This window comes from Elephas maximus, chromosome 9 (genome assembly GCF_024166365.1).
Source record: "Elephas maximus indicus isolate mEleMax1 chromosome 9, mEleMax1 primary haplotype, whole genome shotgun sequence".
In the NCBI taxonomy this organism is placed as follows: domain Eukaryota; kingdom Metazoa; phylum Chordata; class Mammalia; order Proboscidea; family Elephantidae; genus Elephas; species Elephas maximus.
This window is the reverse complement of record NC_064827.1, coordinates 47,814,814-47,828,162: the sequence shown is the minus strand read 5'-3', so window position 1 is coordinate 47,828,162 and position 13,349 is coordinate 47,814,814. Positions and strand designations below refer to the sequence as shown.

The 13,349-nt window shown below is 42.6% G+C and overlaps 1 pseudogene; it reads left to right on the top strand.

Annotated features, from left to right (window-relative positions):
- The first annotated feature begins 4,094 nt into the window (after nucleotides 1-4,094).
- On the top strand, nucleotides 4,095-4,416 carry LOC126082422 (60S ribosomal protein L37a-like; annotated as a pseudogene).
- The last annotated feature ends 8,933 nt before the right edge of the window (nucleotides 4,417-13,349 follow it).

The following is a 13,349-nucleotide window of genomic DNA, read 5'->3' as shown; positions in this document are numbered from 1 at the left end:
CACAACCCCAGGCAGGAGATTGGAGAGTCCTTTCCTAGAGGAAAGATCTACAGATACTGACATCTGAGGATCTGCCCACAAAACTCAGCTCACTCTAAAGTGAAACACCCCCACATATAGAGGCCCCGAACATTTAAGGTCTTACTCTTAAATATAACCAGAAAGCCAAAGATCACCTGACATTTAAGAAAGGCCTTATATAGCCATGTTAATATCTACCCTGAACGTTGAGTCAATAAAAAATTATAACTCCACTAGGAGCATGGAATCAAAGGCATCAGTTCTTCCATCTTCCTTATTCATCATCCAGCTTTGCATGCATGCAAGGTGATTGAAAACACCATGGCTTGGGTCAGGTGCACCTTAGTCTTCAAGGTGACATCTTTGCTTTTCAACACTTTAAAGAGGTCTTTTGCAGCAGATTTGCCCAACGCAATGCGTCTTTTGGTTTCTTGACTGCTGCTTCCATGGCTGCTGATTGTAGATCCAAGGAAAATGAAATCCTTGATGACTTCAGTATTTCCTCTATTTATCATGATGTTGCTTATTGGTCCATTTGTCAGGATCTTTGTTTTCTTTACGTTGAGGTGTAATCTATACTGAAGGCTGTGGTCTTTGATCTTCATCAGTAAGTACTTCAAGTCCTCTTCCCTTTCAGCAAGCAAGTTTGTGTCATCTGCATAATGCAGGTTGTTAATGAGTCTTCCTCCAATCTTGATGCCCCGTTCTTCTTCATAGAGTTCAGCTATGTCAGCTAGGAATATTGAATATACCACGGGCTGCCAAAAGAATGAAAAAGTCTGTCTTGGAAGAAGTACAACCAGAATGCTCCTTGAAGCAAGAATGGCAAGATTATCTCACATAATTTGGACAAGTTATCAGGAAGGATCAGTTCCTGGAGAAGGACATCATGCTTGGTAGAGAGTCAGCAAAAAAGAAGACCCTTAACAAGATGGATTGACACAATGGCTGCAACAATGGACTCAAGCATAAAGATGATTGTGGGTATGGCGCAGGACCAGGCAGTATTTCCTTTTGTTGTACATAGGGTCGCTATGAGTTGGAACCAACTCGATGGCACCCAACAACAACAACAACAGCATAGAAATAGCATTGAAAGCCAAATCCTCATGGTCCATATTAAGGGGTCAATATATAATGTCCAAAACGAATAAATCAAGAAATATTAAAGAAGCATTTTATTTAAAAACAGGTGAACAGTACGAGAAACAGCTAAAAGAGTTTGAAGTGATTGCCTCTGGGAAAGAGGACTTGTGGCAGAAGAGGCTGCTGTTTTTGTTAAAAGACTTACAGTACTAATTAACCTTTTTTTATTGAGATATAATTCACGTATCATAAAATTCACCATTTTATTTTGTACAATTCAGTGGTTTTTAGAATATTCACAAGGTTGTGTAGCCACCATCACTCTCTAATTCCAGAACAACATCATCACCTCATACCCATTAGCAGTTACTCTCCAATCCCCTAACAAACCAAAGACAGAGAGAGAGAGAAGCTCTTAAGAAAAACAAAAATCGTATAAGAAAAGAAATTTAATACATAATATATATTTACTACTTGGTTCATCAGAAAACAAGTTTTATTCATCATAATAAAGTGAACACTGAATAACAGTAAACATTGAATAAATATATTGGTAGCCTGAGAGAAGGGTAAACTGGAAGCAAAGGAAAGTATAGAACGAATCTTTATCTTCCACAGTAGGAACTCAAAACACAAATTACAAATTAAAAAAAAAATAAGAAATTGCAATTACGATAAAGACTACTGTTACCTATTCAATATCCGTTCTCCCTTTCTTATTTACTGACAGACACCGGTTTTATTTGGGATGGCAGAGTACTCAGCTACAAATTACATTTCCCAGTCTTCCTTGCAGTGGGGGTGGCCTATAATACAGTTCTCACAGTTGAAATGCAAGCAGAAGCCCCCTGGGGGTGACACTGAAGTGTCAGCAGAGTCCAGAGGGGTGACTCAACTGGCACTTTCCCTTTTTTCCCTTTACCCTCTCACTTCTTCCTGCCTGAAATGAGGATAGAATGGCTAGAGCTCTCACAACTATAATGAAGGACTGAGACAGAGGTAGAGGGTCACATCCAAAAGATGACAGCTCTAAACGAGAAAGCCGTAAGGAGTCTGGTCCTTTGGTATGATGAAGCTACTGTCATAATTTGGACTTCTTTTTATGTCAAAGAAAAATAACACCCTAACTTGTTTGAGCACTGTTATGGATTGAATTGTGTCCTCCCAAAAAAATGCGCATCAACTTGGCTAGTCTATGATTCCCACTGTTGTGTTGATTGTTCACCATTTTGTCATCTGATATGATTTTCCTATGTGTTATAAATTCTACGTCTATGATGTTAATGAGAAAGAATTAGAGGAAGTTATGTTAATGAAGCAGGACTCAATCTACAAGATTAGGTTGTGTTTTAAGTCAATGTTTTTTGAGATATAAAAGAGAGAAGCAAGCAGAGGGACAGAGGGACCTCATACCACAAAGAATGAAGCAGGAGAGAAGCGCATCGTTTGGACCTGGCGTCCCTGAGCTGAGAAGCTCCTAGATCAGGAGAAGATTGATGACAAGGACCTTCCTTCCCCCAGCATGGACAGAGAGAGAAAGCCTTCCCCTTGTGCTGGCTTCCTGAATTTGGACATCTAGTCTCCTAAACTATGAGAGAATAAATTTCTCTTTGTTGAAGCCATCCACTTGTGGTATTTCTGTTATAGTGGCACTAAATGACTAAGACAAGCACCATTTTCAGATTTGTGTTACTAGTGCACTTCCTAATTGATAATCAATATAAACAACAACAACAAAATAGTTGCCATCAAGTCAATTCCAACTCATGGTGACCCCATGTGTGTCAGAGTAGAACTGTGCTCCAAAGGGTTTTTAATGCCTGATACAGGACTTTCTTCCAAGGCGCCTCTGGGTGGACTCGAACCTCCAACCTTTGGGTTGGCAGCCAAACATAACTGTTTGTACCACCAAAGTACTTCAGTAATCAATATATGTACATATAATAGTTAAGGTAGGCAAAACTGTACCAAACAAGTGTCAAAATGTGCAGTGGTTCAAACATATCAGAAGTTTATTTCTTCTTACACAGCTGTACTGAGTGGGTGGAAGCAGACTGGTGGGTTGGTCTTCCTTCTCTCTTTTATTCAGACGTTTGGGAAGACAGAGGCTCTTTAGCATATGGCTTCAGTATATGGCTTCAAAGTCCTCCTGGAGGTCATCTCCATTCCAGGCAGGCCCGGAGGAGACAGGTAAGAGAAGAGCACACGTGTGATTTGAGAGGCCAGACCTAGAACTGGCAGTTGGCTCTTCTGCTCACTGTCGTTGGCTAAACTCAGTCACATGACTGTGTCTAACTACAAGGATGGGGGCAGGGGCATGCTGAGAAATGAGGTTGGGTGTGTGCCCAGGAAAAAGAGGACAACCTGGATTTTGGAAAGTCTCTGTTATGGCATATGAATTAGAAATACAGAGGTAACCAACTAAATGGGCAACTCCTGCCCAAAAGTAAGATGAGAAGACAGAAAGGGACAGGAAAGTGAACAAATGGACATGGGGAAACTGGGATAGAAAGAGGGAGAGTGCCGTCATACTGAGGGGATTGCAACCAATGTCACAAAATAGTTTGTACATAAATTTTTGAATGAGAAACTAATTTGCGCTATAAACTCTCACCTAAAGCACAATAAAATTGAAAAAAAAAAAAAGAGAGAGAGAGAATAAAGAAACAACAACCAAAATAAATAAATACTTAACCACCTGGGTACAAGTTAAAAAAAAAAAAATCAAGAAATACAGAGGTAACCCTCAGAAGAAATAGCTTACAGAGTTGAAAGTTACCTCTGGGGAACAGGACGGGGCGGGGGCGGGGGGTGGGAGTACGGCAGGGCAGGGCAGGGCAGGGGACTGCCGGGTCTTCTTAAAAGCGGCATTTTAATACTATTTTTACAATAATTTATAAATATTGCATTGCAAAAGTAAGTACAAACTAATTTATGAAAATAAAGCAAAAGCCTCCTTTCTGAGCTTGCAGCTAGTTTGCAGTGCCATGGCTAAACACACCAAGAAGGTCAGGATCATCGGTAAACATGGGACCTGTTATGGCACCTCCCTCAGGAAAATGGTGAAGAAAATTGAAATCAACCAGCATGCAAGTACACTTGCTCCTTCTGTGGCAAAACCAAGATGAAGTGACGAGCTGTGGGATCTGGCACTGTGGTTCCTTCATGAGAACAGTAGCCAGTGGGGCCTGGACCTATGCCACTACTTCTGCAATCACAGTACAATCTGCCATCAGAAGACTGAAGGGATTGAAAACCAATAGAGCGCCACCATTGGAAACATCTTTAGCCTATACTATGGAGCTCTGAGGAAATCCTGGTGGCGTAGTGGTTAAGTGCTATGGCTGCTAACCAAAGGGTTGGGAGTTCAGATCTGCCAGGTGCTCCTTGGAAACTCTATGGGGCAGTTCTACTCTGCCCTATAGGGTCGCTATGAGTTGGGATCAACTCGATGGCACTGGGTTTGGTTTTTTTTTTTTTTTTATGGAGCTCTGATGGCACAGTGGTTAAGTGTTTGGCTGCTAACCAAAAGAACAGCAGCTGGAACCCACCAGCTGCTCTACAGGAGAAAGATGTGGCAGTCTGCTTCCTTAAAGATTAAACAACCCAAAACCAAACCCATTGGCATCAAGTCAATTCTGACTCACAGCAACCCTATGGGACAGAGTTGAACTGCCCATAGGGTTTCCAAAGAGTGGCTGGTGGATTCAAATTGCTGGCCTTTTAGTTAGCAGCCAAGCTCTTAACCACTGTACCACCAGGGCTCCCCTTAAAGATTATAGCCTTGGAAATCCAGTGGGGCAGTTCCACTGTCCTATAGGGTCGCTATGACTAAGAAGCTTAGCCTATAATAAGTGGGTTAATTTATATAACAGAAAATAAAATAAATAAAGCAAAAAATAAAAAAGTTCAGCCACATTTCCTCTTGCATGCTTGTCTCTTCCACATCTACCAATCTGACCAAGGGTGAGGACCGTTTCTTAATCATATCCATCTTCCTTCTTCTTCTCCAGAGACCCACTCAGGGCCAGGTGCAGGTAAGTACTTAGAAAGAATGTTGAACAGAATGGCATCATGCCCACCTTGCTTGCAGTGGTCTCGCAGTCAGCTCACAGCTGCTCATTCTTCCCACGTGTCCAGCCTGGAGGGTCCGTGCTGTAGCATGCACCACTTCAGTCCTGAGAGGCTGGCCCAATTCCAGGGCCCTAGTACTCATTGCTCGGTGAAGCCAGAGGAATGCCCGTAGCGGATGAGCACATTCCCAGCAAGGGCGCGAATGTCAGTGAAATCACTGCAGCTTCCTGGAGGGAGTAAAATACTGTGGCCCCACCCCCGGCTAGAAGATGCTGGTTGGTAGAATAACAGAGAGAGATTTTCCAGCATGCAGAGCCCTTGCAAGTTACTCTATCCAGGGTCATTACTACTGGAATGCTGCTTTATCTTTGCCTTCGACTTCCAACACTGTGAGACTGCATTTGTAAGAAAAGGTCTTCTGGCATCCTCACTTGCCCGATGATGGAATGGGCTGCCGTGGGAAGTTATGAGATTGCTGCTTGGAAACTGGATAGCTAGTTGGCAGGAATGTTGTGGAGGTGGTGAGGAAGACTCCCAGCCCCGAGATGCTGTGATTCTTTGGTGCCCAATTTCCCCAGGACGCTGTCAGAGGTACGCAATCTGATGCGGTTTTCGCAATACAGCTGTTGAGATTAGTGATGCAAGTTCATTTGGACGAAAACTGTGGCCAATGAGAAGGACCCTAGGCTGTTGAGGCTACTGCTGGGGCTTGAAGGGTGTCCTGACTCATGCTTCACAGGCCCTGCCAGCATTTCAGAGGGAAGCGATGTACTTCTTCCTCCGTTCATCCCCTAAAGGTAGGCGTCTGGTCTTCAGCTTTCCTCTTTCATTCCACATAACCCTCTTGGGAAATCTCAGCCACAACCGTGGCTTCAGCCCCCACCTCTCTGATGATTACTCCTAGCTCTGTCTCCAGTATTGACCCCATCCCTAAGCAACAGACCCATCTGGCCAACAGCTTGTTGGATACCTCTATCTCCTTGGCCTATAGACATCTTAAACACAGTACCTTCTCCTACCTTCAAACCTGGAACCCTTCACCCAGCCAGTCATGCCATACAGAAACCCTCCAACATCTCCCTCTTAAGTCACTTCTATCTTATCTCCAAGTCCTGCAGATCCCAGCAGCTCCTTTTATCTTTTTCATTCCAGCTCTTTTGCCGCTTATTTCATTACCTGCCTCTGGGCTGTAGTGCCTGGCCTCATGACTCATCCCTTTGCTCCAGGATTTCTCTTTCCTAACCACCACACTTTATTCTGTTGCCAGAGTAACTATCCTTCACCACAGGTGGGATAATTTCACTCCCTCCAAAAGCAAGCATAAAACATAAAAAGACTGATAATACGAAGTGTTGACAAGGATATACAGCAACTAGAGCTCTCACACATTCCTAGTGGATATGTAAATTGGTAAAACGACTTTGGAAAATTAGCACTGTCTACTCAAGTAAACACATATGCATATCCTATGACCCAGCAGATATACATCCAATGGGCACCAAAAGTCATGTACAAGAAGGAAGGTTCATACCCCCAAAACTAGACACTGCACAAAGACTCAACAACAATCATGATATATTCATAAAGTAGGATATTTATTAAACTGCATTTATTACAACATGGATGAATTTCACAGATATCATGTTGAGTGAAAGAAGCCACACACAAGAAAACAGGGAAAACGAATTTATGGTGTTAAAGTCAGGATAGTGGTGCCTCTTGCGTGTGGGAAATGCCTGAAATGGGGCACAAAGGGGGCTTCTGGAGTTTTAGTAGGGATTTGTTTTTTTCATTCAGGTGCTGTTTACATAGGTGTGTTCAGTTTGTGAAAATGTTTACACTGCTCTGTATGTTACACTTCAATAAATGTTTACTCACACACACACAGACACACACACACACACACACACACACACTCCCCAAAACAGAGTCCCTTCCCTTGTTTCTCATGCCCAGGGGAATATGTTCCAAGTCCCAGCAAAGGACTCAAAGCTCTCCATGATATGACCCAGTCTACCAGGCCACCTCTTTCTCACTTGTGGCCTGACCCCAGTCTACCAGGCCACTTCCTTCTCACCTGTGACATGACCCCAGTCTACCAGGCTGCCTCCTTCCCTTCTGTGGCCTGTGCACACTAGGCTACTCCCTCTTTGTCTCAAATATTTCTGTGCCCTTGGCTTTGCTGTTCCTTCATCTTGGAATTCCTCTCTCTGGCTATATGCTGAAAATGCCACCTCCTCTGTGAAGACCCTCCTGATTTCTCAGACCAAACAAACATCTCCCTGTGCCGCATTCCCATAGCATGTTGCTTCTCCCTCTCATGGCTCTTATCTCTCTCTGCTTGCTTGTGTTTTTTCATCTGGAGATAAATCTCTGAGAGGTAAGGGACAGTGTCCCATTCACCTTTGTAGAGCCTCCTGGGGCCAGTGTCCTGCCTGGTACAGTGCCTGAGTTAACGAACGTTTGACAAAATGATTGAATGCGTGCTCTGAGTTAAGCCGCAGTTCGTACTGCCAGAAGCCGAGACGCCCAGCGTGCCTGCAAAAATGCTTTTGCCAAGAGCCAAGTTCCTTTGGAAGTCAACACTTCCTGCAGTCCTTTATTAGCTGCTGACAGCCTGGCAGATGCAGATATGTTGTGCAGCATTGTGGGCGTGTCTAATTAGACTTGGTGAGACCGAGCAGCCCCACTAACATGAATAAGCCATGCAAATATGTGGTTAATGACCATGTCGCTCCGTGTCAATTCTTAATCCCAGATAATTAGCAGATAGAAAAATGGTGGAAGAACGAGAGGTGCTGATAGATATCCGTCGCTTGGTTGAAGCTAGTGATCCTCTTTGGATTAAGACCCGCCCTCCCTGGTGTTGATGGTTCCTATTTGAAATGCTCCTTTTGAAAGGGCCTAGATCCAAGAAGAGGTGTTGGGAACTCCAGAGCGAGGCGTGGGCATCAGAACTAATTCCCTGGGCTGCTTCCACGAAAGGGGGGTGGGATGGGCCCCTCTGCTGTCAACCCAGTGCTGGCAGCTCAGAGTCCTATACAGCCCCTGACTTGCTATGTAACCACAAACGGTCTTTTCCCCTCTCTTGGTTTTACTATTTGTCTAATGGTAGAGGGTGGGAGAGATTGGGTTAGATAATCGGATTCAAGAATTCACACAATAGACAGAAGTTTGTCTAATATATCCCCTCTTGACTACATCAGAGGTGTGGCATTCACTGCCATTTAAATGGTTTGGGTGACTCAGTTGACCTGCATGACAGTGCGCTGTGGAGGGGACATTCTGGGGGCCAAAGATGACACCTGAGATGTGAGCTGGCAATACCTTACACGCTCTGAGACAGGGCCAGCTATCTGTCCACTGAGATGGATGCACCTGGTTCCACAGTGTTGAGTCATCCATTACTGGGAAGCAGCTGCCCAGCCAGCAACTCCATTTCCCAGGCCCCTTTGCATTCAGCTGTGGCCTTGGGAGTGGTTCTCCCCTATGGAAGATGAGCATACTTGATGTGTGTCACTTCTGGACCTAGGCTCTGAAGAAGAGGGGCTGAGGGTGCCTTTTCCATGCTCTCTTTCACCTCTGCTGTCTGGATTTATAGGAAGATGGGAACCTAGGGTATGGGAGAGCCATGAGATGGCAAGAGCCTGGGGTTCTTGAATTGCCACACACAGCAAAATCATCTGGCGACCAGGAAGATCCTTTGTGTCAAATTTCAAAATTCTGGGCTTTATTTGTTACAGAAATTAGAGTTATACTAATTGACTAGATACTTAGGGAATTAGTTTTTTTCCATGGAGGTGATACTGAGAATTGAAAGAGAAATTTAATTATATTCAACAAATATTGAACAAGTACCTATCCTGTACTGGAAACCCTGGTGACATAGTGGTTAAGAGCTATGGCTGATAGCCAAAAGGTTGGCAGTTCGAATTCACTAGGTGCTCCTTGGAAACTCCATGGGGCAGTCCTACTCTGTCTTATAGGATCATTATGAGTCAGAATCGACTCGATGGCAACAGGTTGATAGGTATCCTGCATCAGGTGTTGAAGGTACCATGTTGGGTGGATGATTTGACACAGTGTGGGCCAGTGTAAAGAAAGATACTATGTAAATACTAGCATCAGTTACATGTATATATGGAGAAAAACCCCACACAACAACGAAGGTGACCTATGAGTGACTGAAGGACGGTCAGCACTGATATATGTCAGAGTATATCAGCATGTTGTTTAGCACATGTTGCTGTCATTTGTTGCCTTGGAGTTGGCGCTTCTCTTCTTTGGGGGCTAACCATCTTCCTTAGTGGTCTCAAGGCAAGGTTCCAAGAGGGTGAAACAGAAACTTTAAGGTTTCTAAGGCCTAGCCTTGAAAGTCACTTAAAAGGACTCTTGTGTCATATTCTATTGGTCAAAACAAGTCACAAGGCCAACCTAGATTCAAGGGGTTGGAAACTAGTCTACAGCTCTGGATGGGAGAAATGGAAAACTCCATTGCAAAGGGGCATGTATACTGAGATAGAGGAATTTGCAATCTGCCACAATAACTACCCCGATTTTCTACTTCACAATCAGTTCGGTAACATGAGTTTTTCTAGAAATATACCCATTTAAGGTGGAGCCAAGATGGTAGAATAAACAGATGCTTCCTGCAAGCCCTCTTTACAACAAAGACCTGAAAAAAACAAGTGAAACGAGTATACTTATGACAAGCTAGGAGCCCTGAGCATCAAAGGCAAGCTTAGAAAACGAACAGAGGGGTAGGGGGAGAGATGGTTCAGAAGCAGAGAGGAGTTACCTATTCACACCTCCAGAATCTGAGAAGAATGGCTCTCTCGGCAAAAGCTAAGTACTTGCGTATATTTTACCGCGCCCTCCCACCCCCAAGCTGGCTTCAGTGGCTGAATTCCCTGGGCCTGAGACAGGCCCTGTTGAGTGCCTAGAGCCATCCTCCTGGCCTTGGAGAAGGAAAAAATTTGCATTTGGGGAAAAAGATAATTTGCCAGCTCCACTAACTGGGGGAGCTCAGGACAGAAGCTGCTTCTGTCCAGGCATAAACAGTCTGTGGACTTTGAGCACTTTTCCCTTCTGCATGGACGTGTGTGGGCCTATTTGAGGAGAATAGGCCGTTGTTGGCAGACTCCAACCGTTTCAGCTGTGCGCTGGAAAGGTGGGTGTTTGATGTTTGATATTGCTTTGCCTGTTAAACAGGGTCCTCACCTACCCACGTCAGGGGCCTAAGGACTGGTAGCTCCACTCAGGTCACCCAGCCACTCGCGACAGGGGTACAAAGATTACTGGCACCTCACAGTCCTTACAACCAAAAACACTGGGTGCCCATGGTCCATCTGCAGAACCCACCCACCTGCATGCTCTAGGGAACAGAGATGCGCTTTCCTCAGAGACACTCGGGGGTCAGTTCTCAACTCCCTGCCTTGTTCAGAGCGTGACCCCCTGCTGCAACCAGGTACCAGTACGTACACCAATCACCACTGCCCCTCTAAGACTGTAGGACAGAGCCTGTACCACATACTTGATGATCAGCTACCTGGACACCTGAGCTGAATTCATACAAGAAAAGTGAATGGACGCCTAGACTGATATACCTGATAACAGTTCTAGCCATCTGGGGACAGGACGTCAGAGCTCCAAAGGCGAAAATAATCAAGCTAGCTCACTCAAGCAACTTATTTGGGCATATCAAAACAAAACAAAGCAAGAAGCTACGACACGGTAAGCAAACATAAACTAACACAATGACTTATAGATGGCTAGGAGACAACAGTCAATATCAAGTCACATAAAGAAACAGACCATGATCACCTCAACAAGCTTTCAAAACAAAGAATCCAGGGATCTTCTACATGAAAGTGCATTCCTGGAATTACCAGACACAGAATACAAAAGTTTAATATACAGAACCCTTCAAAACATCAGGAAGGAAGTGAGGCAATACGCAGAACAAGCCAAGGAACACACAGATAAAGCAATTGAAGAAATTAGAAAGATTATTCAGGAACATAATGAAAAATTTAATAAGCTGGAAAAATCCATAGACAGACAGCAATCAGAAATTCAGAAGATTAACAATAAAATTACAGAAGTAGACAACTCAATAGAAATATACCCATTTGCCTTCATTTTCAAATTCATCAATATAAAGTTGTAAAAATTTTACTTTAAATCTCTGATATATCTGTGTTTATTGTTTTCATAACTACTTTTATTTATTGGAGCCTTCTTTCCCTCTTAGTCTCTGTCTCTTTTTAAGAGTCTCATCAGAAGTTTGTCTATTTCATTAAACTTTTCAAAAATATGGAAACCCCGGTGGCATAGTGGTTAAGTGCTACAGCTGCTAATCGAAGGGTCAGCAGTTCAAATCTGCCAGGCACTCCTCGGAAACTCTATGGAGCAGTTCTACTCTGCCCTATAGGGTTGCTGTGAGTCGGAATCGACTTGGCAGCACTGGGTTTGTTTTTTTTTTTTCAAAAATACATACTTTTTTTTTTTAATATCTCTGCATTGTATTTTCTCTATTTTATTCTTTTTTATCTTTATCTTCTACTTTCTTCAGGTTTATTATTGTTCTAATTTCTTAGTTCTTATGTTAGAATGCTTAGCTAATTACTTTTGAACACTTCTTTTTTTTAAAAAAAAACCTTATTTCTTTTGTTGTTGCTGCTGAGAGTATACACAGCAAAACATATCCAATTTAACAGTTTCTACATATACCATTTAGTGACACTGATTACATTCTTTGAGTTATGCAACCAGTCTCATCCTCCTTTTCTGAGTTGTTCCTCCCCCATTAACATAAATTCACTGCCCCGTAAGTTTCCTATCTAATCTTTCAGAACACTTCTTTTTTTAAGGTAAATATTATTAAGGCTATAATTTTTCCTCTAAGTACTACTTTAGCCCTATCTCTCAGATTTTGGTATGCAATATTTTAGTTATGGTTTGATTTAAAATATTTAAAACATTTTATTATGATTTCTTCTTTTAAGTTTTCCAAACATGTAGGTCTTAAATTATTTTTTGGTTTTGATTTCTAACATTGTGGCCAGAGTTAATGGTAATACCAATCTTTTGAGGCTTGCTTTATGGGCTATCATCTGACCAACAGTTGTAAACATTCCATGTGTGCTAGCAAAAAATAATTTTCTCCTATTGTTGGGTGCCAAGTTCCAGGTGTGACCCTTAGGTCGCATTTATCAATTGAGCTATTCAAATATTCACTATCCTTAGGATATTTTTGTCTGCTTGAGCTGTTATTGTTGAGAGAGATGTGTTCACTTAAATTTTTTTGTTGTTGTTGATGGATGCCATTAAGTCAGTTCCAACCCACAGCAAACCTGGTATAACAGAACGAAACACTGCCTGGTCCTGCACCATCATCATAGTTGTCGTTATGCTTGAGCCCATTGTTGCAGCCACTGTGTCAATCCATCTCATTGAGGGTCTTCTTCTTTTTCACTGATTCTCTACCTTACCAAACATCATTTCCTTCTTCAGGGACTGATCCCTCCTGATAACATGCCCAAAGTCTGTGAGACATAGTCTCACCATCCTGCTTCTAAGGAGCAGTCTGGTTGTACTTCTTCCAAGACAGATTTGTTTGTTCTTATGGCAGTCCATGGTATAGTCATACTCTTCACCAACACCACAATTCAAAGGCATCAGTTTTTCTTCAGTCTTCCTTATTCATCGTCCAATTTTTGTTCTATGTATTTTAAAGATATGTTATTAGACACATACAAATTTAGAATTATTATCTACCTGGTGATTTGAAAATTCTGTTATTATGAAGTAATGCATTTTGTTTCTAGTGAGGTTGTTTGTTTGCTGTGAAATATTTTTTGTCTGATATTATCACAGTAACCAAAGCTTGATTTTGATATTAACCTGACATCTCTGTCTTAAAAATTTAAACTTATTATTTTGAGATAATTATAGATTCACATCACTTATAAGAAATAATACAGAGAGATCCTGTGTACCTTTACCTAGTTTTACCCAGTGGTAACATTTTGGGAAACTGTAGTACACAGTCAGCATAGGGACATTGATACTGTCAAGATACAGAACCTCTCCCTCAAATTGCCCTTTTATATATTCATACCCATATCCTTTGTGCCTGTACCCCTTCTTTTTTGAAAAAAATTTAT